General features: G+C 49.4%; 1 protein-coding gene across 3 annotated transcripts in view; it reads right to left on the reverse strand.

Annotated features, from left to right (window-relative positions):
- The window catches only part of SLC4A5 (solute carrier family 4 member 5), a 274,330-nt gene that overhangs the window by 220,655 nt on the left and 28,409 nt on the right, over positions 1–25,266 (reverse strand). The window lies entirely within an intron of this gene.

The raw sequence follows: 25,266 nt of genomic DNA on the forward strand, positions 1-25,266 counted from the left end.
TAAAGAGGTGATAATGATCATTATTTTCATATAGTCTTATATATAAAGCTGAGTGTATGTTTGTGTGTGTGTGAGTGTGTGTGTGTATATCCGCTAAAGGAATCCGCACCGTCGCATTTACAATCACGAAATTTTGCACAAACGCCTCATATGACTCAGGGAACATTATAGACTATATTTGGATGGGAAAATGTAACCCTGCGCTTTACAGTTAGTCTCCAAAATCCTGCCTCCATTAATCTGAAAGGAGGTGGGAGATACGGGCTATTAATAGCAACTGTCAGTGGTTGCTATAAGAACAAAATACACTGTTAGTATAAGAAGCTTATGTGTGAGGTAATATGATGGTGGTGAGACGGATCGAGAGACAGAAAGAAGACAGACAGACAGAGACAAGACAGAGACAGACGGGGAAAGAGACAGAGAGATAGAGACAGAGACAGATGGGAAAAGAGACAGCCGGTCAAAGAGACAGCCTTGAAAAGAGACAGCCTTGGAAAGAGACAGCCAGGCAAAGAGAAAGCCGGGCAAAGACACAGCCTTGGAAAGAGACAGACGGGCAAAGAGACAGATGGGCAAAGAGAGAAGCCTGGAAAGAGACAGCCCTGGAAAGAGACAGCCAGGCAAAGAGACAGCCAGGCAAAGAGACAGCCCTGGAAAGAGACAGCCCTGGAAAGAGACAGACGGGCAAAGAGAGAGCTGGGCAAAGAGAGAGCCGGGCAAAGAGACAGCCAGGCAAAGAGACAGACGGGGAAAGAGATAGATGGGGAAAGAGACAGACCTGGAAAGAGACAGACCTGGAAAGAGACAGCCCTGGAAAGAGACAGCCGGGTAAAGAGACAGCCCTTGTAAGAGACAGCCCTTGTAACAGACAGCCCTGGAGAGAGACAGCCCTGGAAAGAGACGGACCTAGAAAGAGGCAGCCCTGGAAAGAGACAGACCTGGAAAAAGACAGACCTGGAAAGAAACAGACCTGGAAAGAGACAGACGGGAAAAAGAACAGCCCTGGAAAGAGATAGCCCTGGAACGAGACAGACGGGGAACGAGACAGACAGATAGAGAGAGACAAACAGACACAGACAGACACAGAGAAAGAGAAAGACACAGAGATAGAGACACAGAGATAGAGAGAGACAGACAGAGAGACTGATACAAAGACAGACAGAGAAACTGATATAGACAGAGACAGACACACAGAGACAGACAGACAGAGACAGACAGAAACTTGAAGAGAGATAGTTACTATCCCGGGCAACGCCCGGGTACTACAGCTAGTAATTAATAAAAACAGAAACATCTGTGTAGGAGGCTTAAAACTAGGTTGAAGAAAAGCCAAACTCTGCTACAAAGGTGAGGTTCTGGAAGATAGTTTCATGCCAAAGCTTATATATTATGGCATTATATATACAAGTGTATCTCAATAAATTAGAATATCATCAAAAAGTGAATTTATTTTAGTAATTCAATACAAAAAGGGAAACACACATATATTATATAGAGTCATTACACACAGAGTGATCTATTTCATGTGTTTCTTTCTGTTAATGTTAAAGATTATGGCTTACAGCCAATGAAGACCCAAAAATCATTATCTCAGAAAATTAGAATAATTACCTCAAAACACCTACAAAGGCTTCCTAAGTGTATAAAATGGTACCATAGTCTGTTTCAGTAGGCTACACAATCATGGAGAAGACTGCTGACTCGACAGATGTCCAGAAGGCAGCCATTGACATACTCCACAAGGAGGGTAAGCCACAAAAGATCATTGCTAAAGAAGCTGGCTGCTCACAGAGTGCTGTATCCAACCATATTAATGGAAAGTTGAGTAAAAGGGAAAAGTGTGGTAGAAAAAGGTGCACAATCAATTAACCACAGCCTTGATAGGATTGTTAAGAAAAGGCCATTGGGGGAAATTCACAAGGAGCGGACTGCTGCTGGAGTCAGTACTTCAAGAGCCACTACACAGAGACGTATCTAGGACATGGGCTACAACTGTCACATTCCTTGTGTCAAGCCACTCATGACCAATAGACAACTCCAGAAGCATCTTACCTAGGACTAGGAGAAAAAGAACTGGACTGTTGCTCAGTGGTCCAAGGTGTTGTTTTCAGATGAAAGTACATTTTGCATTTCATTTGGAAATCAAAGTCCCAGAGCCTGGAGGAAGAGTGGAGAGGCCACAATCCAAGCTGCTTGAGGTCTAGTGTGATGTTTCCACAATCAGTGATGGTTTGGGGAGAATTGTCATCTGCTGGTGTAGGTCCACTGTGTTTTATCAAGACCAAAGTCAGCTCAGACGTCTACCAGTATAACAATATCATTGTGCTTGACTGGCCAACAGACACTCCTGACCTTAACCCCATTGAGAATCTATAGGGTAATGTCAAGAAGAAGATAAGAGACACCAGACTCAACAATGTAGACAAGCTGAAGGCTGCTATCAAAGCAACCTGGGCTTCCATAACACCTCAGCAGTGCCACAGGCTGATCGCCTCCATGCCACGCCTCATTGATGCAGTATCAAGATCAGACCAAGTATTGAGTGCATTTACTGTACAGACTTTTCAGTAGGCGCCAACATTTCTGAGTTTAAAATCATTTTTTCAGTTGGTCTTATATAATATTGTAATTTTCTGAGATAATGACTTTTGGGTTTTCATTGGCTGTAAGCCATAATCATCAACATCAACAGAAATAAACACTTGAAATAGATCACTCTATATAATAAATGTGTTTCCCTTCTAGCATTGAATTACTGAAATAAATTAACTTTTTGACGACATTCTACTTTATTGAGATATATATCGGCAAGATATCTGTAATGCTCACTGCACGAGTTTCTGAGGCTGCAAGCGGGAGTGGATCCACTGGACCACAGGGGGGACCCGGGCTTACCCTTTAGTGAGAGGGCCTTAATTAAGTGCCCGCAGAGAGGGTAGTTGACTCGCCCACCCCAGGGCTATGGGACACCCGGTGCCGGGCTGGACTAGTCCGGTGGTAGTCAGTGGTGGCTGGGCCCGGCTCCGTGGCCCTGGTGGGTGTCAGTAGAATATGTGGCTTGCTTGTTAATGGTTGTGTTCGTGACGCCACCTGTGGTATGCGGCTAATAAGCCGCCGCTGCTGTGTGAGGCCTCCGGGATGATATTATGGCAGCTATGATGGCACTGCTCCCCACAGGTGGAGCAATGCCCGGGGCACAGTTGGTGCTTGTGAAAGTCTATGGTGCTGTGTGACTAACACGGTGCAGGGCCGACAGGCGAGGAAAGAACCAGGCACAAACAACAGTCTCTTTACCTTTTCCTCTTTTACTCTGGGAACAGTCCAGTCCTGGGAGACCGTTACAGGTGGTGATGGGGATCCGGTCGGCCTGGAAGTACTTGGGGTGATCTTTCTGGCCAGCTGAGTATGAGGCCTACTCCTGTACCTTTCTTGGTGATGATAGGACCCTGCTTCTCTGAATCCAGCAATGGCCCTCTTCGCTGCTGGGACCAATAGCACGTCCCTTCCCTCTGTAGGTGGCTGCGCAGGCCCACTCCCTGGTGCTTCTCCGCTGGGGTCCACACCGGGCCCTGATGCTGCAGCTGTACCTTGGATGTGTCTGGGCCAGGGGCTTGCAGCTCCCCTGCCCTTCGGATTCGGCTACCAGGGACGGATTTTATACCCTGGCAACCACAGACTCCGATGTCCGAGTCTCTCTGCTGCCTCTCAGCTACTCCTGCTTCTCTGGGCCAAACTGCTCCAGCTCTAGGCCCCAGATTCACAGGACAGCTCACTCTGTGTCTGTTCACTTCTGCTGCTCCCTACAGACTAACTAACTCCTCCCCCAGGTCAGGCTTAAGGAAGCTCCCTGAAACTTCAGGTTCAGAGCTCCCCCTACTGGCCTGAGGGAGAAACTGCGGTGGATGTTAACTTACTGGCCAGTAGATTTCCCCATTACCTCCAGGCTCAGCATTAACCCTCAGGAGGGCAATGCCGTTGTGGCGACCAGGTCCTAGGGCGCCACACTCCCCCTTAGTTAAATTCAGTACTCCCGGACTGTAGAAACAAAACATAACATGTCATACATTTCATCCCAATATGGGAGGCACATTCTCTTTAACGTTACAATCTTAAACATTTCTATAAGAGTCCAGTGTGGCTCCCTGCCGGGTGTCCATTACACTGCTCCATGGGGGACCCGCCGCGATCAAACCCCCAACGTAGGCTCTGGGCGTGCGTCAGAGCATTGATGACCCCACTCTATGCACGCCGGACGGGTTTTTCTTCAGGGGTGTTTGAGCACACTGGTGCTAACTATGAACAATTTAGGTGTTGGCCACCCATAGTCCAGTGGCCCAATTGTCCATTTTCGCAATCAAAGAAAAAGAAAACATTTTGTGCACAACATGACAGACATTTTGCATAACTATTTACACTCTAATAAGTACTCTTTCCCTTATACAGTTGACTCCCTATACCTTAGAGGGGGTTGTCCCCGAGTGCTGCGCTGGGACCTACGTAGCTCTGGTGTTTGCCCCTGACTACGTGGTGCGTCTTCTATCTCAGCACTACAGGTGGGCCTAACCCCCATAGGTAAGCGTGATGGTTGCCTTTGTGATCTAAGAGTCGCCAAGGGTATGACAGGTTCACCACTGACAGGGGGTTGATCCTCCTGTTCCACTGCTGGCGTGTCATCTCGTGCTGGAGCGGACGATTCTTTAGGTGGATCCGGAACCTTTTCCGTTTCTGGCTCGACCAACTGCGGAAACGTCAAAACTGGTACCACTATGGCATTGTTTATTCGGGTCCAAGTTTTGGGGAACTTTCCAAGGATGGTTTGAATCATCTCCCCTTCTTTCTCTTGACTTTGGGGACTTCCTTGTACTCCTTCCATTTCTCTTTGGATTCTGCACCGTTCAGGGCACGCTTTCAGGCGGTCTCGGGAAATTGCTTGATAGGTCTTGCCTTCATCTTTGCTTATGAGGCATACCTTACTATTGTCAAAGTTGGAGGGGATAATGGTGTAGGGCTCGCTTTCCCACTGATTATCCAATTTATGCGCCTTCCGCTTCTTCTTGAGGACTTGTTCTCCAGGTGCTAAGGGAGTTGCTGGGGCTGTTTGATTGTAATGCTGTTCTTGTCTCGTTCTTGCTTGAGACAGGCTCCTCTCTACGCACTCCTGGACCTTACGGTACCGCTGCTGCCGTTCTGTATCCCAATCCTCTATTTCTTGAACCGCCTCAGGCGACACAGTCCCCATCTCAAAGTCTACAGGCAACTTGCCTGGTCTGGCTCGCATCAGGTAAGCGGGGCTGCAGTTGGTCGAATTCACTGGGATGTGGTTGTACAGGTCTACCAGATCTGGCAACTTTTCTGGCCATTGGTTCCTTTCCTCCAGCGGTAGGGTCTTCAGCATATCAATAACCACATGGTTCATTTTCTCGCACAGTCCATTGGTTTGGGGGTGGTACGGTGTGGTTCGGATTTTCTTACAACCGTACATGTTACAGAACTCTTGGAACACTTCAGCCTCGAATGCAGGACCCTGATCAGTCAGTACCCTTTCCGGATAGCCGTGAGGTCGGCAAAAGGATGCCTGGAACGCTCTAGCTGCTGTCCTGGCTGTCTGGTCCTTCACAGGCACTACTACCAGGAAACGAGAGTAATGGTGCACAATGGTGAGGGCGTACACATAGCCTGACCGGCTTGGTGTTAACTTCACGTGGTCCAGGGCCACCAACTCCAGGGGCTGCTTTGTGACAATTGGCTGCAAGGGAGACCTTTGGCTGGCATCGTCTTTCCGCCTCAGGTTACACGGGCCACAGTCTCGGCACCACTTCTCGATCATCTTTCTCATGTGCACCCAATAGAACCGATCACGGAGTAGGGCCTCCAACTTCTTCCACCCGAAGTGTCCTGCGTTATCATGATACGCTGCTAGGACCATTGGAGCATCTCTCTGCGGAACCACTATCTGCCAGACAAGTTCATTTGTTCGATAGTTGACATATCTCTTGCAGAGCTTGCCTTGGTAGGTGAACAGTCGTCCCCTCTCCTTCCACAGCTGCTGGGCTTCCTCTGGAGCGTCTGGGCCAAGATGGGTCTCAGCTTGCGCTAGCTTCTCTTTGACCAATCGCACGGCCGGGTCACCGTTCTGTGTTTCTTCCCAATTATGGTGGAGTAAGGGGTTGACCGAGACCCCGTGCTGGCTTGAGCGCTTCACTCCCACAGCATGCTCACACTGGGACACACCTTGGTGATGGAAAGCCGGTAACTCTATCTCTTCGAGTTCATCCATGTCTTCTCCAGACTCGGGCAAGTGAGGCATTCTGGACAGCGCATCAGCATTGTTATTCTTCTTGCCAGCCCGATACTTGATGGTAAAGTCAAAGTTAGACAGCCGGGCCATCCATCGCTGTTCCATCGCACCTAACTTGGCTGTTGCCAGGTGTGTCAACGGATTGTTGTCCGTGAAGATGGTGAACTTGGCCGATGCCAGATAGTGCTTGAAGCGTTCAGTCACTGCCCAAACAATAGCGAGGAACTCCAGCTTGAAGGAACTGTAGTTTTCTGGATTCCTTTCTGTGGGCCGAAGCTTCCTACTGGCGTACGCTATCACCCTCTCTCTGCCTCCCTGTACCTGGGACAGAACTGCTCCCAGTCCCACGTTGCTGGCGTCTGTATACAGTACAAACGGTTGGCTGTAGTCAGGGTAGGCCAGAATTTCTTCTCCCGTGAGAGCCCCTTTCAGCCGGACAAAGGATGTTTCCAGTTGGCTGCTCCATTCAAATGGAGGGCTCTGCTTCTTAGCCTGCTTTGGCTGGCCCACCAGGAGATCTTGAAGGGGCGCTGCTATCTTGGTGAAACCATCAATGAACCTTCGGTAGTAGCCCACCAGTCCAAGGAACTGCCGCACCTCCTTCACTGTGGTGGGTCTTGGCCAGTCCTTGATTACAGTGACTTTCTCCGGATCAGGTGCCACACCTTCTGCGCTGACCACATGACCCAGGTACTGTACCTTTGGCTTCAAGAGGTGACATTTGGACGGCTTGATCTTCAGGCCATATTTCGACAAGGACTCAAACACTTCTGCTAAGTGCTTCAGGTGGTCCTCATAAGTCTTGGAGTAGACTATTACGTCATCCAGGTACAACAGCACGGTTTCAAAGTTGTGGTGGCCCAAGCAGCACTCCATCAACCTTTGGAATGTCCCTGGGGCGTTGCAGAGCCCGAATGGCATACAATTGAACTCACAGAGGCCCATTGGTGTCGTGAATGCAGTCTTCTCCTTGTCCGCCTCTGCCACGGGAACCTGCCAATACCCACTGGTGAGATCCAAGGTGGAGAAATAGTTAGCTGACTTTAAGGCTGTTAGTGACTCCTCTATTCTGGGCAGTGGATAAGCATCTTTATGTGTAATGCGGTTAATTTGCCTGTAATCTACGCACATTCTCATTGTACCATCTTTTTTCTTTACGAGCACTAGTGGAGCTGCCCAGGGGCTACAACTATCTCTGATAACCCCAGCCTCCTTCATTTCCCGTAACATTTCCTTGGCACACTGATACTGTGCGGGGGTTACAGGGCGGTATCTCTCTTTAATGGGATGATGATCACCCGTGGGGATTTGATGTTTAACCCCTTTCACCTGCCCAAAATCTAGGGGGTGTTTGCTGAAGACCCGCTCGTACTCCTGTACCACCCGGTAAACCCCATGCTTTTGGTGCGAGGGGGTGGAGTCGGTGCCTACATGTAATTTTTGGCACCAGTCTTCCGGCTGCCCCTTGGAGCCATTGTCTTCCGCCTGGTCGGACGGGATCAAGGGTTCCACTGCTTTAATGGTATTGTTACTGACAGTGTACAGTTTTGCTACAGTGGCGTACCGGGGCAATTTGGCCTCCTCCTCCCCACAATTCAGGACACGGACGGGCACTCTCCCCTTGCGGACGTCCGCTACCCCTCTGGCTATCAGGACTCCAGGCCTACTGTCTGAATACACTGGTTCTACCAAGGCATGGTAATCCTGACCCTTGAGGCCTATTGCTGCCCGACACCATATCAACATTTCACTTCTTGGGGGTATTACAATGGGGAGGGGGTCACTTACCCTCACACTGCCAATTTCTCCTCCGGCTAGCTCTACTTGCTGCCTCCTCATCAGGGCTCTGATCTCCCTCTGTAGGACACGCTGCTGCCCGGAGCTGGCAGTTTCAGACGCCTGTTGCAACAAAATTATCACTTCGGCAATACAATTTTCTATCACATTTGTACCAAGGGTTAGCAGTGGGTCAGATTCTTTGCGATCTATATCTACAATTATCATCCCCTGACATGGCAATTCCACCCGCCCCACTTTAATGGTTACTTCTTTGTACCCAATTTGAGGTAAGGGCTGACCATTACTGGCCACAATCGTTAAATCATCATCTGGGCCATGGTCAATGTCTGAATCAGCCCAATATCTTTTGTACAGTTTGTGGGGGATGGTTGTTACCTGGGACCCCGTATCCAGGAGGGCATTCAAAGGGATCCCATCCAGCACAATAGGAAGGACCGGGCGTCCTCCCACATACTTGCTGCGGCTGGGGTTTGAGCCGGGCTTCCTCACACCTGGGGGTTGGCTCCTGGCCCCAGGCTCGGCCCGTTTAAAGGACAGCGTCGTGCAATGTGGCCCGCCTGGTTGCAGTGGCGGCAGATCGGTTGTCCTGTTGAATCATACCGGTCTGTGTCTCTGCCTCGGGTCGGCGGAATCCTCCTCTGTCGCATCCATGGGACGTCTTCTGGGCTGGAGGCCAACTCGATTTTTGCAGGCGAGGGGGTCATTTGTAGAGACTGCACGGTCTTGGCAAGGGCAGCCACAGTCTTGGTCAGCTCCTGGAACTGCTGTCTGAGCTCTGCAGTGGGATCCTTATCCAGGGACTGCGCCTCAGCCCCTGCAGTGGCTCGTGTTGCAGGCACCACCCCGGGGTACGTGATAGCAAGAGGCCGGAGGGGTACTGGGTCATTCGGTGTAGATTCTCTCAGTACCCTGATGGCCTGGTCCTTAAACTTGGCAAAGTCCAGAGCAGGGTTCTGCAGGACCAGGATACGCAGCTGGGTCCTGTGGGCATCTGACAGGAGCCCCTCTATGAACTGCTCAGTTAGGAGTTTGTCTTCTTCACGTACACTCTCTGGGTCCACCTGTTTAACTGCTTTCAGGGCCTCCTGCAAGTTTAAGGCATAGTCCCTTATGCTGTCCGTGGCCCGTTGCTTGCACCCAAAGAATCTCATCTTTATCTCTGCTGCGGTGCGGGTGTCAAAAGTACTCTTTAGCTTGGCCAGTATCTGGGCTGCTGTCCCTTTATCTGTATCAGGCCAGGACTTCGCTTCACGCTGGGCTGCGCCGGCTAGCTGTCCCATTAATATGCCCACCTTCTGGCTCTCAGTCAGAGGATACACCCGGAACAAGCTGTGCAGGCTTTCTCTGAAGTCACTCAAGGTATGGGACTCCCCGGAGTACTGCGGCAGCCATTCTGCTCCTGGTATGTACGGCATGGTGATCGGCATTACCGGCGCTACAGTGGGGGCTGGGGCGACGGCGACTGGGACTACTTCGGCCGGTGCTGCGGCGCCCTGGGCGATGGCAGCCACCTGCTCTCCCTCGGAGTCGGACATCTTCCTCCCCCTTAGTGAACCTTACCAGGCTCCGTTCACTTTTCAAATTTTCTTCCGGGTCGCGCGGGGTTAACAGCGCTCTGCTCTGATGGCGCGCTCCCTTCGCGCTCTTTGTCAGGCACGCCCCCCTTCTTCCTGCGCTCGGCGAGGCTAATGGCGGCGGTGGTCTGCAGCCAGTACACAATCTTTTAAGCACAATTCCGGCAGGCGCACAGTACCCGGTGGGACCGGGCACGAAATCCTGTTCGTGACGCCAAAAGTTGACTCGCCCACCCCAGGGCTATGGGACACCCGGTGCCGGGCTGGACTAGTCCGGTGGTAGTCAGTGGTGGCTGGGCCCGGCTCCGTGGCCCTGGTGGGTGTCAGTAGAATATGTGGCTTGCTTGTTAATGGTTGTGTTCGTGACGCCACCTGTGGTATGCGGCTAATAAGCCGCCGCTGCTGTGTGAGGCCTCCGGGATGATATTATGGCAGCTATGATGGTACTGCTCCCCACAGGTGGAGCAATGCCCGGGGCACAGTTGGTGCTTGTGAAAGTCTATGGTGCTGTGTGACTAACACGGTGCAGGGCCGACAGGCGAGGAAAGAACCAGGCACAAACAACAGTCTCTTTACCTTTTCCTCTTTTACTCTGGGAACAGTCCAGTCCTGGGAGACCGTTACAGGTGGTGATGGGGATCCGGTCGGCCTGGAAGTACTTGGGGTGATCTTTCTGGCCAGCTGAGTATGAGGCCTACTCCTGTACCTTTCTTGGTGATGATAGGACCCTGCTTCTCTGAATCCAGCAATGGCCCTCTTCGCTGCTGGGACCAATAGCACGTCCCTTCCCTCTGTAGGTGGCTGCGCAGGCCCACTCCCTGGTGCTTCTCCGCTGGGGTCCACACCGGGCCCTGATGCTGCAGCTGTACCTTGGATGTGTCTGGGCCAGGGGCTTGCAGCTCCCCTGCCCTTCGGATTCGGCTACCAGGGACGGATTTTATACCCTGGCAACCACAGACTCCGATGTCCGAGTCTCTCTGCTGCCTCTCAGCTACTCCTGCTTCTCTGGGCCAAACTGCTCCAGCTCTAGGCCCCAGATTCACAGGACAGCTCACTCTGTGTCTGTTCACTTCTGCTGCTCCCTACAGACTAACTAACTCCTCCCCCAGGTCAGGCTTAAGGAAGCTCCCTGAAACTTCAGGTTCAGAGCTCCCCCTACTGGCCTGAGGGAGAAACTGCGGTGGATGTTAACTTACTGGCCAGTAGATTTCCCCATTACCTCCAGGCTCAGCATTAACCCTCAGGAGGGCAATGCCGTTGTGGCGACCAGGTCCTAGGGCGCCACATAGTGACCGAGACTGTGGCAGCTGACCACTAGGGCAGACAAGTAGGCAGGTAAGGACAGGAATGGTGGTCACGGCAGGGACAGATAAATATGGGAAATCAGGTAATGGGAGAGAAGCACGGGACATGACAACTAGCTAGCAGACTAGTAGCCAAACTAACTAAGGGCGTTGCGCAGGAACCTCCCAAAATGGGAGGGTACCTTAAATGCATACTACCTCTCAGCCATAGGCTGAGAAGCATTTCTGGGAAATGGCGCAGGAGTACACAAGGACGGCCAGGGCAATGTGGCAATGTGGGGGAGGGTGCGGTCAGGCCATGAGGGTGTGTGAGCTGGACGCCAACGCTACAGTATCACCCAGGCAAAGATTTCAAAGCATAAATCTTACAAAAATTGTGCATGGAGCAAAAAATCCAAATATTGTAATTGTAATACACTTTATTTTAAATACATAATGATCATGAATTTAAAACCAAGAATGAAGACTCAGATGTAGCAAAAAGTAGAACAAAGTCCATATTCACAAAGTTAGGAAAGTGTCTGTGTAGGTGAATAGAACAAGATCCATGTGTTAATAAATTAGCATAGATGTTAAATCAGGCCATTAAAAATCAGGAAGTGAGACAGGTAATGGTCCACTGAGGAAGGCCATCAACCCTGCTAAGACGTTACCAGTGTGATATGTGATGGCCGGTATCTGATCTCCTGATCTCACTGCAGAGCTGTGCATGATTATACTAGACACATCGGCAGGTTCATTTTAACTTCAGCCTCCATCTCACAGGCAGCCAGTGCTGCACTATGGTTGAAATACAGCAGAGCTGTGAGAGCTGCAGCAAATGTGTTAGTAAGAAGACAAAGTTCAGTTCTACTGTTCTGTGTCAGCTACATATCTCACACTGATAACACCCCCTTTCATTAAAAGTAAGCTCTGGTAACAGATTTTCATGCAGATCAGTGTCCGACCCATAGTCTGGAACAGCTCATTTACATATAGAAAAAATCATGGATTTCTCTGGAATGAGACATTAGATCACAGATATCAAGGTATCATTTTTATTCAGCTTCGCATGACATACATTCCCATACAGATGACTTAGGAGGGTTGACCCTACTGACATATTCCCTTTAAGATGTACCAAGAAATGGACAATGCTGTGAACCACAGACACAGTGGTTGGTCAAAAAAACATAGCTCAGCAGTTGAAAGACACATCATTCTTAAAGGGAATCTGTCACCAAGTTTTTGTTCCCCCATCTGAGAGCAGCATAATGTAGAGACAGAGACCCTGATTCCAGCGATGTGTCACTTACTGAGCTGTTTCCTGTCAACATGATAAAATCAATGTTTTCTCTGCTTCAGATCTAGCAGTTATACAGAGCTCAAGGATATGCTCGACTACCTGACAGCATGCCAAGTAGTCCTCTAATGATAATCTACTGCTGATTAAACAATGATCAAAATTACACTAACCATCCCAGTAAGTGACACATTCCTCGAATCAGGATCTCTGCCCCTGTGTCATAGTGCTCTCAGATTAGTTGGCAAAAACCTGGTTACAGATTCCCTTTAAAGGGAATCTATCAGTAGGTTCAACCCTCCCAAGCCATCTATAGGGGCATGCAGGTCATAGAAAATTGAATAAGAACATGTCTTCATATATGTTATCCAATGTCTTATTCAAGAGGAATCCATGTTTTTCTTATATGTAAATGAGCTGTTAAGACATATGGGCCCAACACAGATCTGCATGAGAATCTGCCTCTAGCAGTTATGTTAAATAAAATGGGCATTACCAGTTTGAGACATGTAATGAATGACAGTCTGATTTTCATAATTACACACAGCACTGCAGTGAGATCAGAGATACCACAGTATAGCAGAGCAAACACAGTACTGCAGCACTTAAACAGTACAGCAGAAATGAATCTTTTTTCATTAGAAACATTTGCAGCAGCATTTGTTTTCTCATAGCAAATAAGAAAGCCGCGGAGACACCATCACGTGTTTCTCAACGCTGGCAGGAAACTAGCCAGGTCTTTCACCGGGAAGGAACAACCACGGGAAGGGCAGTCTCCAGTCAAGGAGACCACCTATACCAAACATGGTATCCATCCACAGACAGCCGTTTCAGGGTATTTGCCCCTCATCAGTGTGGAGTAGGAATCTGGCTAGTGGGGGCAATGCCTAGTATAAGACTACTTAAGCAAGCATTGTTGACCTTAGGGAGATCAACATATCCACTGCGGAGACACCATCACGTGTTTCTCAACGCAGTGATTCTAGAGCATTGCCCCCTGGGAAGTATGCAAATAAGAAAGCCGCGGAGACACCATCACGTGTTTCTCAACGCTGGCAGGAAACTAGCCAGGTCTTTCACCGGGAAGGAACAACCACGGGAAGGGCAGTCTCCAGTCAAGGAGACCACCTATACCAAACATGGTATCCATCCACAGACAGCCGTTTCAGGGTATTTGCCCCTCATCAGTGTGGAGTAGGAATCTGGCTAGTGGGGGCAATGCCTAGTATAAGACTACTTAAGCAAGCATTGTTGACCTTAGGGAGATCAACATATCCACTGCGGAGACACCATCACGTGTTTCTCAACGCAGTGATTCTAGAGCATTGCCCCCTGGGCGTTGAGAAACACGTGATGGTGTCTCCGCAGTGGATATGTTGATCTCCCTAAGGTCAACAATGCTTGCTTAAGTTTGTTTTCTCATAGTGCTGGCAGCTTCAGCTCTGCTGAGGAGTTGTGCCTGATTATAACTAATGTCGCGGGCGGGGAGGAGGATGGCAACGCTACGCTCACCCACTGCTCGGGTCCGGCTGCTGCTACTCTGTGGTGGCTCGAGCGGTGGGCCGGATCCCGGGGTCTCGAGCGGCGCTCCTCGCCCGTGAGTGAAAGGGGGTTTGTTTTGGTGGTGGGGATTTGGTTATTGTCCGTGACGCCACCCACGGTTGTGGTGATTTTAGTGACACCACCGCTGCTCTGAACGGGGATCCCGGGAGCGGTGACTGGAGCAGCTAAGTTGTTAGTCCTCCCCTCCGTGGGTAGGGGGTTTGGTGGTCCCGGGGCCCGGTAATCGGGTAGGATGAGATGGCAGGCGGGTTATGGGGCCTGGTGAGGTGCAGGGACGCGGGGGCAGCGCTGTGCCGTACGGCACTGTGGTACTCACTCAGCCTGAGGCTTTGACACCGTTCACGGTGAAACACACGGCTGGAAAGACGGTTCCCACGGACGGCTGCTGTTGCTTTTCCCCGGCAGTTGACGGTGACTGTCTCTTTCCCTGCACCTAGTACTTCTGTTGGTTCCAATGGGTTCCCACCGGTAACCCGCTCCCCGGCTTGGATATGGGCCGGAGGAGCCCCTCTGTGCCCACAGGCGCTGGCCCTGAGAAACTGGTGCCTTGGCGGTGGCGGTGTCTCTCTCATATGGTTGGACTTTTGCCTTCAATCGGGACTTAGTTGTTTGGAAACCCGGAGGTCCCCTTCACTGACGGATTTGGCAAATTATGGCGACTCCAAGCCTTGCCGGGATCCGAAAGGCCCCTGCCAATGGTGCTGGCCTCTCTTTGTGTACCGGTCCGGTACCGGTCCGTTCCTTTCGGCAACTCCGATCAGCCACTCCTGCAGACGGTCACCGCCGTCTGCTAACCTTGCTGTTTCTGTCCGGGGCACACACCCGGACGCAGTCTCACAGTCTCTCTACTACCACTTCACTTTTCTAGCTCCACTCTCTTCTTCTCCTCAAACTGATCTCTCTGCTTCTCTCGCCTCCAGGACTGTGTACTCCTCGGTGGGCGGGACCAACCGCATGGCCCACCCCCTGGTGTGCACATTAGCCCCTGGAGGAAGGCAACAAGGGTTTCTGGTCTAGCTTTGGTGTACCTAACCGGGGTGTAGGGTGTGGTGATGTAGTTACCTGTGACCCCTGGCTTGTCCAGGGCATCACACTAACATAGTACAGTAGAGTGAACTTTACCTCATTACAAGTACACTGTCATAATGTATTCGTTATAAGAGGAAAAGTATATTCAACCATTTCTTCATCATAATTTGGAAATGAAGCAAGAGCTTGAAATTTACCATTACCTCTTAAGTCTAGGTCACATGTAGCGACGCAGCAGTGATCACGACGACGATCTTACCTTATCAGGATCGCTGCTGCGTCGTTACATGGTCGCTGGTGAGCTGTCAAACAGGCAGATCTCACCAGCGACCAGTGACCAGCCCCCAGCCAGCAGCGACGCGTGGAAGCGATACTGCGCTTGGTAACTAAGGTAAACATCGGGTAACCAAGCAAAGTGCTTCGCTTGGTTACCCGATATTTACCTTGGTTACCAGCGCACACGCTGGCTCCCTGCACTCATAGCCAGAGTACACATCGGGTTAATAAGCAAACCGCTTTGCTTATAGTTACCTGATGTGTACCTTGGCTACGTGTGCAGGGAGCAGGGAGCCAGCTTCAAGGAGCTGCGGACTCTGGTAATGAAGGTAAATATCGGGTAACCAAGCCTTTGCTTGGTTACCCGATATTTACCTTTGTTACCAGCGTCCGCAGAAGCCGGCTCCCTGCTCACTGCACATTCAGTTCGTTGCTCTCTCGCTGTCACACACAGCGGGAGAGTGTCGTGGGCAGAGGGGCTGCGCTCGCTACGCTCGGGTCCGGGCTGCTGCTGCTCGGTGGCTCGAGCGGTGGGCCGGAGCCGGGGACTCGAGCAGCGCTCCTTGCCCACGAGTGAAAAGGGGTGGTTTGTTTGGGGAGATAGTTAGTGACGCCACCCACGGGTCGTGGTGATGATGGGCACCACCGCTGCTGATGACGGGGATCCCGGGAGCGATGGCAGGGAGCAGCTAGGATGTTGTTTCCCCCTCCGTGGGTAGGGGTTGGTGATCCCGGGGCCCGGTGGTGGAATGGGGAGGCTGGATGGCTGGGGTGCAGGGTTGCAGGAGCAGCGCGGCGCTGAGCCGGATGGCACTGTGGTACTCACTCAGGCACAAATTCACAGAGTCTCTGGTAAACCAAACGGCTGGATGGACGGGTCCCGCAGCCGGCTGCAGTGTCTTTGCTCTCCCCGTACAGGTTGATGGTGGCTGTCTTTCCCTGCACCTGTGTAGAATGTGTTGACCCCAATGGTTTCCCAACGGTAGTCCGCTCCCCGGTGTATATGTACCGAAGGAGCCCGTTTTGCCCGCAGGCGCTGGCCCTTGGATCTCTAGCCTATGGCGGTGGCTCTTTATCCTCACTGTGTGGACTGTTGCCTTCTGTCGGGTCTTGGGTGTTAGGAAACCCCTGGGATTCCGGTCACTCTCGGATTTGACCATTGTTGGCGGCTCCCAGCCTAGTCGGGGTCTGATGGCCCTGCCGTTGTGCTTAGCTTCACTCCGCTCCCCGGTTCGGTACCGGCGGGCCACCGCCCGACCCTGGTCCTACGGTTCTGCAGAGGTCCACTAACTCCTGCAGACGGCCACCACCGTCTGCCGACCTTGCTGACAGTGCCTGGGCTCCTACCCAGACACTAGCAGTTTCTGCACTCCAAACTCAACTCCACTTCCACTGAACTCCACATCTCCACTGGACTGACTGCTTTTTCCCGCCTCCAGGCCTGTGAACTCCTCGGTGGGTGGGGCCAACCACCTGGCTCCGCCCCACCTGGTGTGGACATCAGACCCTGGAGGGAGGCAACAAGGGTTTTGTTTGACTGGTGTTAACCATCCAGGGAAGGGTGTGTGTGTGGTGTTATGTCTGTGACTACCTGGCCAGTCCAGGGCGTCACAAGAGCAACGACCAAAAAATGGTCCAGGATATTCAGCAACAACCTATCACACACAGCGACATCGCTAGCAAGGTCGCTGCTACGTCACAGAAAATGGTGACTTAGCAGCGACGTCGTCGTCGCTGTCGTTGTGTGTAACTTGACCTTTACCCCTGTTTAGCCTTCATTAAAGGAGGACCCCCTGGTGTAAACAGATAATTGAATTGGTACATCTGCTTTAAAGCAGACAAAAAGTCTGGGTTATGTATATACAGAGCTTGATAAGCAACACATTTGACTCCTCGGTAGCCAGCTCTAGTGAATTTCAAAGGGCGACAATCAGTCTCTTTGGAGCCAACATACAGTTATGAATATTTGGGTTCTTGTGGCAGGCATAATTATGGTAGACACATTTTCAGCATTATGATTCCATGAAGATGACATACATATCATAGTATCATAGTTTTTAAGGTTGAAGGGAGACTCTAAGGCGGGCTTTGCACACTACCACATCGCAGGCCGATGCTGCGATGCCGAGTGCGATAGTGCCCGCCCCCGTCGCAGCAGCGATATGTGGTGATAGCTGGCGTAGCGAAAGTTATCGCTACGCCAGCTTCACACACACACTCACCTGCCGTGCGACGTCCCTGTGGCCGGCGACCCGCCTCCTTGTTAAGGGGGCGGGTCGTGCGGCGTCACTGCGACGTCACACGGCAGGCGGCCAATCAGAGCGGAGGGGCGGAGATGAGCAGGATGTAAACATCCTGCCCACCTCCTTCCTTCCGCATATCCAACGGAAGCCGCAGTGAGGCCGGTAGGAGACGTTCCTCGCTCCTGCGACTTCACACACAGCGATGTGTGCTGCCGCAGGAGCGAGGAACAACATCGGACCGTCGCGTCAGCGTAATCATGGATTACGCCGACGCTGCACCGATGATACGATTACGACGCTTTTGCGCTCGTTAATCGTATCATTCAGCCTTTACACACTGCGATGTCGCATGCGATGCCGGAAGTGCGTCATTTTCAATTTGACCCCACCGACATCGCACCTGCGATGTCGCAGTGTGCAAAGTGCCCCTAAGTCCATCTAGTTCAACCTGTAGCCTAACATGTTGATCCAGAGGAAGGCAAAAAAACCCCAATGTGGCAAACAAGTTCCAATGGGGAAAAAATTTCCTTCCTGACTCCACATCCGGCAATCAGACTAGTTCCCTGGATCAATACCCTGTCATAAAATCTAATATACATAACTGGTAATATTAAATTTTTCAAGAAAGGCGTCCAGGCTCTGCTTAAATGTTAGTAGTGAATCACTCATTACAACATCATGCGGCAGAGAGTTCCATAGTCTCACTGCTCGTACAGTAAAGAATCCTCGTCTGTGATTATGATTAAACCTTCTTTCCTCAAGACTTAGCGGATGCCCCCGTGTTCCAGTCGCACTCCTAGGTGTAAAAAGATCTTTGGAAAGGTCTCTGTACTGTCCCCTCATATATTTATACATTGTGATTAGATCCCCCCTAAGCCTTCGTTTTTCCAGACTAAATAACCCCAAGTTTAATAACCTGTCTTGGTATTGCAGCCCACCCATTCCTCTAATAATCTTGGTCGCTCTTCTCTGCACCCTCTCCAGTTCAGCTATGTCCTTCTTATATATCGGTGACCAGAATTGTACACAGTATTCTAAGTGCGGTCGCACTAGTGACTTGTACAGAGGTAGAACTATATTTTTTTCATGAACACTTATACCTCTTTTAATACATCCCATTATTTTATTAGCCCTGGCAGCAGTTGCCTGACACTGTCCACTAAAGTGAAGTTTACCATCCACCCATACACCCAAGTCTTTTTCTGTGCCTGTTTTACCCAGTGTTCTACAATTAAGTACATAATCATACATTTCATTTCCTCTACCCAAGTGCATGACCTTACATTTATCTACATTAAACTTCAATTGCCACTTCTCAGCCCAATCCTCCAATTTACATAAATCTCCCTGTAATATAAAATTATCCTCCTCTGTATTGATTACCCTGCAGAGTTTAGTATCATCTGCAAATATTGAAATTCTACTCCACATGCCCCCAACAAGGTCATTAATAAATATGTTGAAAAGAAGCGGGCCCAATACTGACCCCTGTGGTACCTCACTATGAACTGAGACCCAGTCCGAGTACGTACCATTAATAACCACCCTTTGTTTCCTATCACTGAGCCAGTTTTTAACCCAGTTACACATATTTTCCCCTATCCCCATTATTCTCATTTTATGTACCAACCTTTTGTGTGGCACTGTATCAAAAGCTTTTGAAAAGTCCATATACACAACATCCACTGCATTTCCCTGGTCCAGGCTTGAACTTACCTCTTCATAGAAGCTGATCAAATTAGTTTGACAGGATCGATCCCTCATAAACCCATGTTGATACTCTGTCATAAGGTTATTTTTCTTGAGATACTCCAGTATAGCATCTCTCAAGAACCCCTCAAGGATTTTACCAACCGTAGAGGTTAAACTTACCGGCCTATAATTTCCCGGCTCAGTTTTTGTCCCCTTTTTGAATATTGGCACCACATTTGCTATGCGCCAGTCCTGCGGTACCGACCCTGTTATTAAGGAATATTTTTTTACATAACTTTGACACCTGCCTATGAGCTCAAAATTAATATCAGGCAGATGGGTGACAATGCACAAAACAAAACTCCCATGTAAAGAAAGGTAAAATCATGATAAACATGAACTCTTCTTCCTGGAATCTCCAGGGGCAAAGATATCCTGAGAGTTGAATCTCATAACATTCTGGAGACTGGAGTCACATCCCATGAACAGCCCCATCTGAGATCCCCAAGGAGAGGTATGTGGGAGTGACCGTTCTTTAATAAATACAGAAGTTTGAGTTGACACCTTAATACATTGCAGGAAGATACACTTCTGTGTAGGATTGTTCCATATTTTCTAATAGTTGTTCTTCCCTCCATGAGCATTGAACCGTTTCCGTAACACAGGTTTGATACTGCGTTTGTTATCACTTTTATGTACGAGGGGCTGCTGATAAGTCTTTGGCTTTACCCAGAAAAAACGAGAAACTTTATATTTATTCCACATACTCTCCACTGACATCAACACGCTTCTTGCATCGGTATTCTAAGTTCTGTAAGCCTTGCAAAAAAAAGGATTTCAGTTGTGCCTCAAACCAGGTATCTGTAGAAGCCATGGCATCAGAAATGGTGGGAAGTTTGGTACCCTTGAGGTGTTTCTTCAAGTTTGGAAACAGATGATAGTCGTAAGGAGCTAGATCTGGTGAATAAGGTGGGTGGTCAACCAGCTGGAAGCTCAGCTCTGCCCGTTTTGCTGTTGTTGCTTGTGCAGTGTAAGTGGAGCCATTGTCTTGCAGGAACAAGATTCCTTTGGACACCTTGCTGCACCTTTTGGCCTTCAGAGCTGCCTTCAATTGATCCAAAAGTTCAATGTAATATCTTGCTTTGATGGTGGAACCCTTTTGAAGGTAGTCCACTAGCAGCACGCCCTCATTCCAAAACACAGATGCCATCACTTTAGTGGCTGATTTTTGCACCCTTCTTTACACTTCTTTAGACGAGGAGAGCCACTGTGCCATCCCTCTTTTGACTGCTCCTTATTTTCAGGGTCATACAAATAAATCCAGGTCTCATCCATCGTGACCAGTTGATCCAGGAAGTTCTTATCAGTCCAGAAACACTTGACAAATTGGATCGGGAAGTTTTCACTTGCATGCTTCACTGATCTGTTGCCAAACATTTGGGGACCCACTTTGCAGATAGCTTCCTCATGTTCAAATGTTCATGGATAATGACACAAACACTTTCACGGGAAATTCCCATGATGTCTGCTATTGCTTTAGCTGAAATTCGTTGATGCTCCAGTATGAGGTTGTGCACAGCATCGACGATCTCCGGTACAACAACCACTCTCAGTCATCCAGGACGTTCCTCATCATTGGTGCTGAAGTGGCCCATTTTAAATTTGGCAACGTAGTCCTTAACTGTGGAATATGAAGGGCATTGATCCCCCAATGTCTGTGACATATCACCATGAATATCCTTCACGGACTTTACTTGCAGAAAGAAAAATTTTATCACTCCTCTGCTCTCCGTTGCTGTGAATATCACATTAGACTTCGCCATTTTGTTTTCCGCGTGCGTAGTACACTGTTACCATAAGCAACAAACAACATTTTGAAAACATATATTAGACACATAAGGCTTTCATGTGATGTAATATTCGTTACCATAGAAACAAAAAAAGATCCCAATGCCAGTGACTTATCAGCACCCCCTTGTAATTGTATATACTGTATTGTTTTGTCTCTTTTGTAACAAGATTTGTATATTCTATAACACACTGCCTACTTTTCAGATTAAATATACAACATGTAATAGCTTTATTCCTTTTGCTCTATAACCGCATCCCATCTCTGAAGCAGTAAGCTACTTGTAACGGGTGCCCAATCGGCCTTTAGAAACGATTGGTGGTGGCAGCTAGTAGTGTTTTTTCTTGGGTTATTGTGTAGCTTGGCAGTGACTGTACTGAGATGCATATATATATATATATATATATATATATATATGTGTGTATATATATATATACAGTTAGGTCCAGAAATATTTGGACAGTGACACAATTTTCGCGAGTTGGGCTCTGCATGCCACCACATTGGATTTGAAATGAAACCTCTACAACAGAATTCAAGTGCAGATTGTAACGTTTAATTTGAAGGTTTGAACAAAAATATCTGATAGAAATTGTAGGAATTGTACACATTTCTTTACAAACACTCCACATTTTAGGAGGTCAAAAGTAATTGGACAAATAAACCAAACCCAAACAAAATATTTTTATTTTCAATATTTTTTTGCGAATCCTTTGGAGGCAATCACTGCCTTAAGTCTGGAACCCATGGACATCACCAAACGCTGGGTTTCCTCCTTCTTAATGCTTTGCCAGGCCTTTACAGCCGCAGCCTTCAGGTCTTGCTTGTTTGTGGGTCTTTCCGTCTTAAGTCTGGATTTGAGCAAGTGAAATGCATGCTCAATTGGGTTAAGATCTGGTGATTGACTTGGCCATTGCAGAATGTTCCACTTTTTTGCACTCATGAACTCCTGGGTAGCTTTGGCTGTATGCTTGGGGTCATTGTCTATCTGTACTATGAAGCGCCGTCCGATCAGCTTTGCGGCATTTGGCTGAATCTGGGCTGAAAGTATATCCCGGTACACTTCAGAATTCATCCGGCTACTCTTGTCTGCTGTTATGTCATCAATAAACACAAGTGACCCAGTGCCATTGAAAGCCATGCATGCCCATGCCATCACGTTGCCTCCACCATGTTTTACAGAGGATGTGGTGTGCCTTGGATCATGTGCCGTTCCCTTTCTTCTCCAAACTTTTTTCTTCCCATCATTCTGGTACAGGTTGATCTTTGTCTCATCTGTCCATAGAATTCTTTTCCAGAACTGAGCTGGCTTCATGAGGTGTTTTTCAGCAAATTTAACTCTGGCCTGTCTATTTTTGGAATTGATGAATGGTTTGCATCTAGATGTGAACCCTTTGTATTTACTTTCATGGAGTCTTCTCTTTCCTGTTGACTTAGAGACAGATACACCTACTTCACTGAGAGTGTTCTGGACTTCAGTTGATGTTGTGAACGGGTTCTTCTTCACCAAAGAAAGTATGCGGCGATCATCCACCACTGTTGTCATCCGTGGACGCCCAGGCCTTTTTGAGTTCCCAAGCTCACCAGTCAATTCCTTTTTTCTCAGAATGTACCCGACTGTTGATTTTGCTACTCCAAGCATGTCTGCTATCTCTTTGATGGATTTTTTCTTTTTTTTCAGCCTCAGGATGTTCTGCTTCACCTCAATTGAGAGTTCCTTAGACCGCATGTTGTCTGGTCACAGCAACAGCTTCCAAATGCAAAACCACACACCTGTAATCAACCCCAGACCTTTTAACTGCTTTATTGATTACAGGTTAACAAGGGAGACGCCTTCAGGCTATGCATTACAGAGCTATGATTCCTAAACCCTTTCTCTGATTTTGATGTGAAAACTCTCATATTGCAGCTGGGAGTGTGCACTTTCAGCCCATATTATATATATAATTGTATTTCTGAACATGTTTTTGTAAACAGCTAAAATAACAAAACTTGTGTCACTGTCCAAATATTTCTGGACCTGACTGTATATATATATATATATATATATATATATATATATACCGTATTTTTCGGACCATAAGACGCACTTTTTTTCCCCCAAATGTTGGGGGAAAGTTGGGGGTGCGTCTTATGGTCTGACTATAGGACTGCGGCCGGGAACGAGGGTGCTGCGGTGGAGCGGGTCATCGGGGGCACGAGCAGGCAGCAGCAGCGCCTGCCATGACCACGTGGGCCCGCTCATTACATATGCATGCCCATCTCTCAGCGCTGAAGCCGGCACTGACAGGTGGGCGGGAGGATGAGCGGGGACGCACGCATAGTAAAGAGCCGGTCCGCATGATCACCCCTGGCAACTACAGCCTGGAGTGATCATGTGCGGCTGTATTCACTGCTCCCCGCGCGTCATCATCAGCGCGGGGTGCAGTGAATCAGTGCACTCACCCGTCCCCGTGTGTGGAGCCGTCCCCCTGCTTCACGCGATGTCTTCTTATCTGTGCCGGTCAGCTGATCTGTGCTGATCAGCTGATCGGCACAGACAGGAAGACATCGCGTGCTGCAGGGGAACGGTTACACACACACAGGTCATTGCCGCTGAGAGGAAGATGATCGGTGCCGGAGGGAGTGAGGAAAAGGTGAGTATAAACGTTTATTTTTTTTCTCTGTGCTATAGGATACAGGCCATATACCAGGATGGTATATGAGCACGATGGGGGCATATAGCAGGATGGGAGTATATGAGCAGGATGGATGGGGGGTATATGAACAGGATGGGGGTATATGAACAGGATGGGGGTATATGAACAGGATGGGAGTAAATGAGCAGGATGGGGGTATATGAACAGGATGGGGGTATATGAACAGGATGGGGGTATATGAACAGGATGGGAGTATATGAGCAGGATGGGAGTATATGAGCAGGATGGCGGTGTATGAACAGGATGGGGTATATGAACAGGATAGGGGTATATGAACAGGATGGGAGTATATGAGCAGGATGGGAGTATATGAGCAGGATGGGAGTATATGAGCAGGATGGATGGGGGAAATATCAATAGGATGGATGGGGGGTATATCAATCAGATGGGGGAATATGAGCAGGATGCTGGTATATGAGCAGGATGGGGGTTTATAGCAGGATCATATACAAGGCAGGAGGATCATTACCAGGATGGGGTACCTTAGTAGAGAATTTGGGGACATTACCCCCATAACAGTGTCAGCAGCAGATCTGACTCGCCCACCCCAGGGCTATGGGACACCTGGTGCCGGGCCGGACTAGTCCGGAGGTAGTCAGTGGTGGCTGGGCCCGGCTCCGTGGCCCTGGTGGGTGTCAGTAGAATATGTGGCTTGGATTAAAGTTTGTGTTCGTGACGCCACCTGTGGTATGCGGCTAATAAGCCACCGCTGCTGTATGAGGCCTCCGGGGGATGATATGGCAGCAATGGTGGTACTGCTCCCCACAGGTGGAGCAATGCCTCGGGGCACAGTTGACAATTCTTGTCACAGTCCTGCAGGAACCCTTGGACTGCTGAGACCACTGTCAGGGACCTCAGCCGTTTCTGGGTGATTCTTGGAGTAAAAGCCGGTACCCTTCTCTTAAGTGTCTCTGTCTTCAGCTGTCTTCCTTAGCCTTGCCTTAGTAGGATGAACCTGGCTTGGCCTCCACAACAGCCTCAGGCTGGGGGATCACCTGTCGGCTGATTATCCCTTTTCCAGAGGTACTGCTGTGGGCTATGGCCCGGGGAGTTTACAACTTTCCCTGGGCCTCGGTTTTCACTGTTTGGAGATGATTTTGCACTCCTCCGGTTTCTAGGGACCGTCCCCTGCTGCAGCTTGATCCCTCCACCGATGTTCCTGTGGAACAGGCCACCGCAGCTCTACAGCTACCCGTGGCCCTGGGACCCCTTCTGTTCCCTGCTTGGTGTCACCTGGACCCTCTGACTCCCAGGATCATCACCAGGAAGTGTCTCATTCTTTCCTCAGCTCCTGACTGACTTGGAGCTCTTCTTCCTTTCTCTTCTCCTCCTTGCCTGCCTCCGGCAGGCCTCCTCCTCCTTCCCCACTCTCTCTCTTTCTCCTTCTGACTACACTAGACCTTCCTTTCTGTGTCTGCACTCTTGTGGCTCCTCCCACCTCCCCAGTTGCTCTGTTCTACCCTATAGGAGCAGGGATGGGTTTTACGGCCCCTCCCAGCATGCAGCATGGGAGGTTTTCTGACACTATCCCTGGTCCCAGTGTGTTCCTAGCAATGAGTGTATTGTGGATTTACCAGGGGACCGGTGTTCACTCCCTTCCTCACCCAGAATGGGGCATCACACTGCTGATGGGGTGCAATGACCTGTGGCGACG

This window comes from Anomaloglossus baeobatrachus, chromosome 4 (assembly GCF_048569485.1).
Source record: "Anomaloglossus baeobatrachus isolate aAnoBae1 chromosome 4, aAnoBae1.hap1, whole genome shotgun sequence".
Classification (NCBI taxonomy): Eukaryota; Metazoa; Chordata; class Amphibia; order Anura; family Aromobatidae; genus Anomaloglossus; species Anomaloglossus baeobatrachus.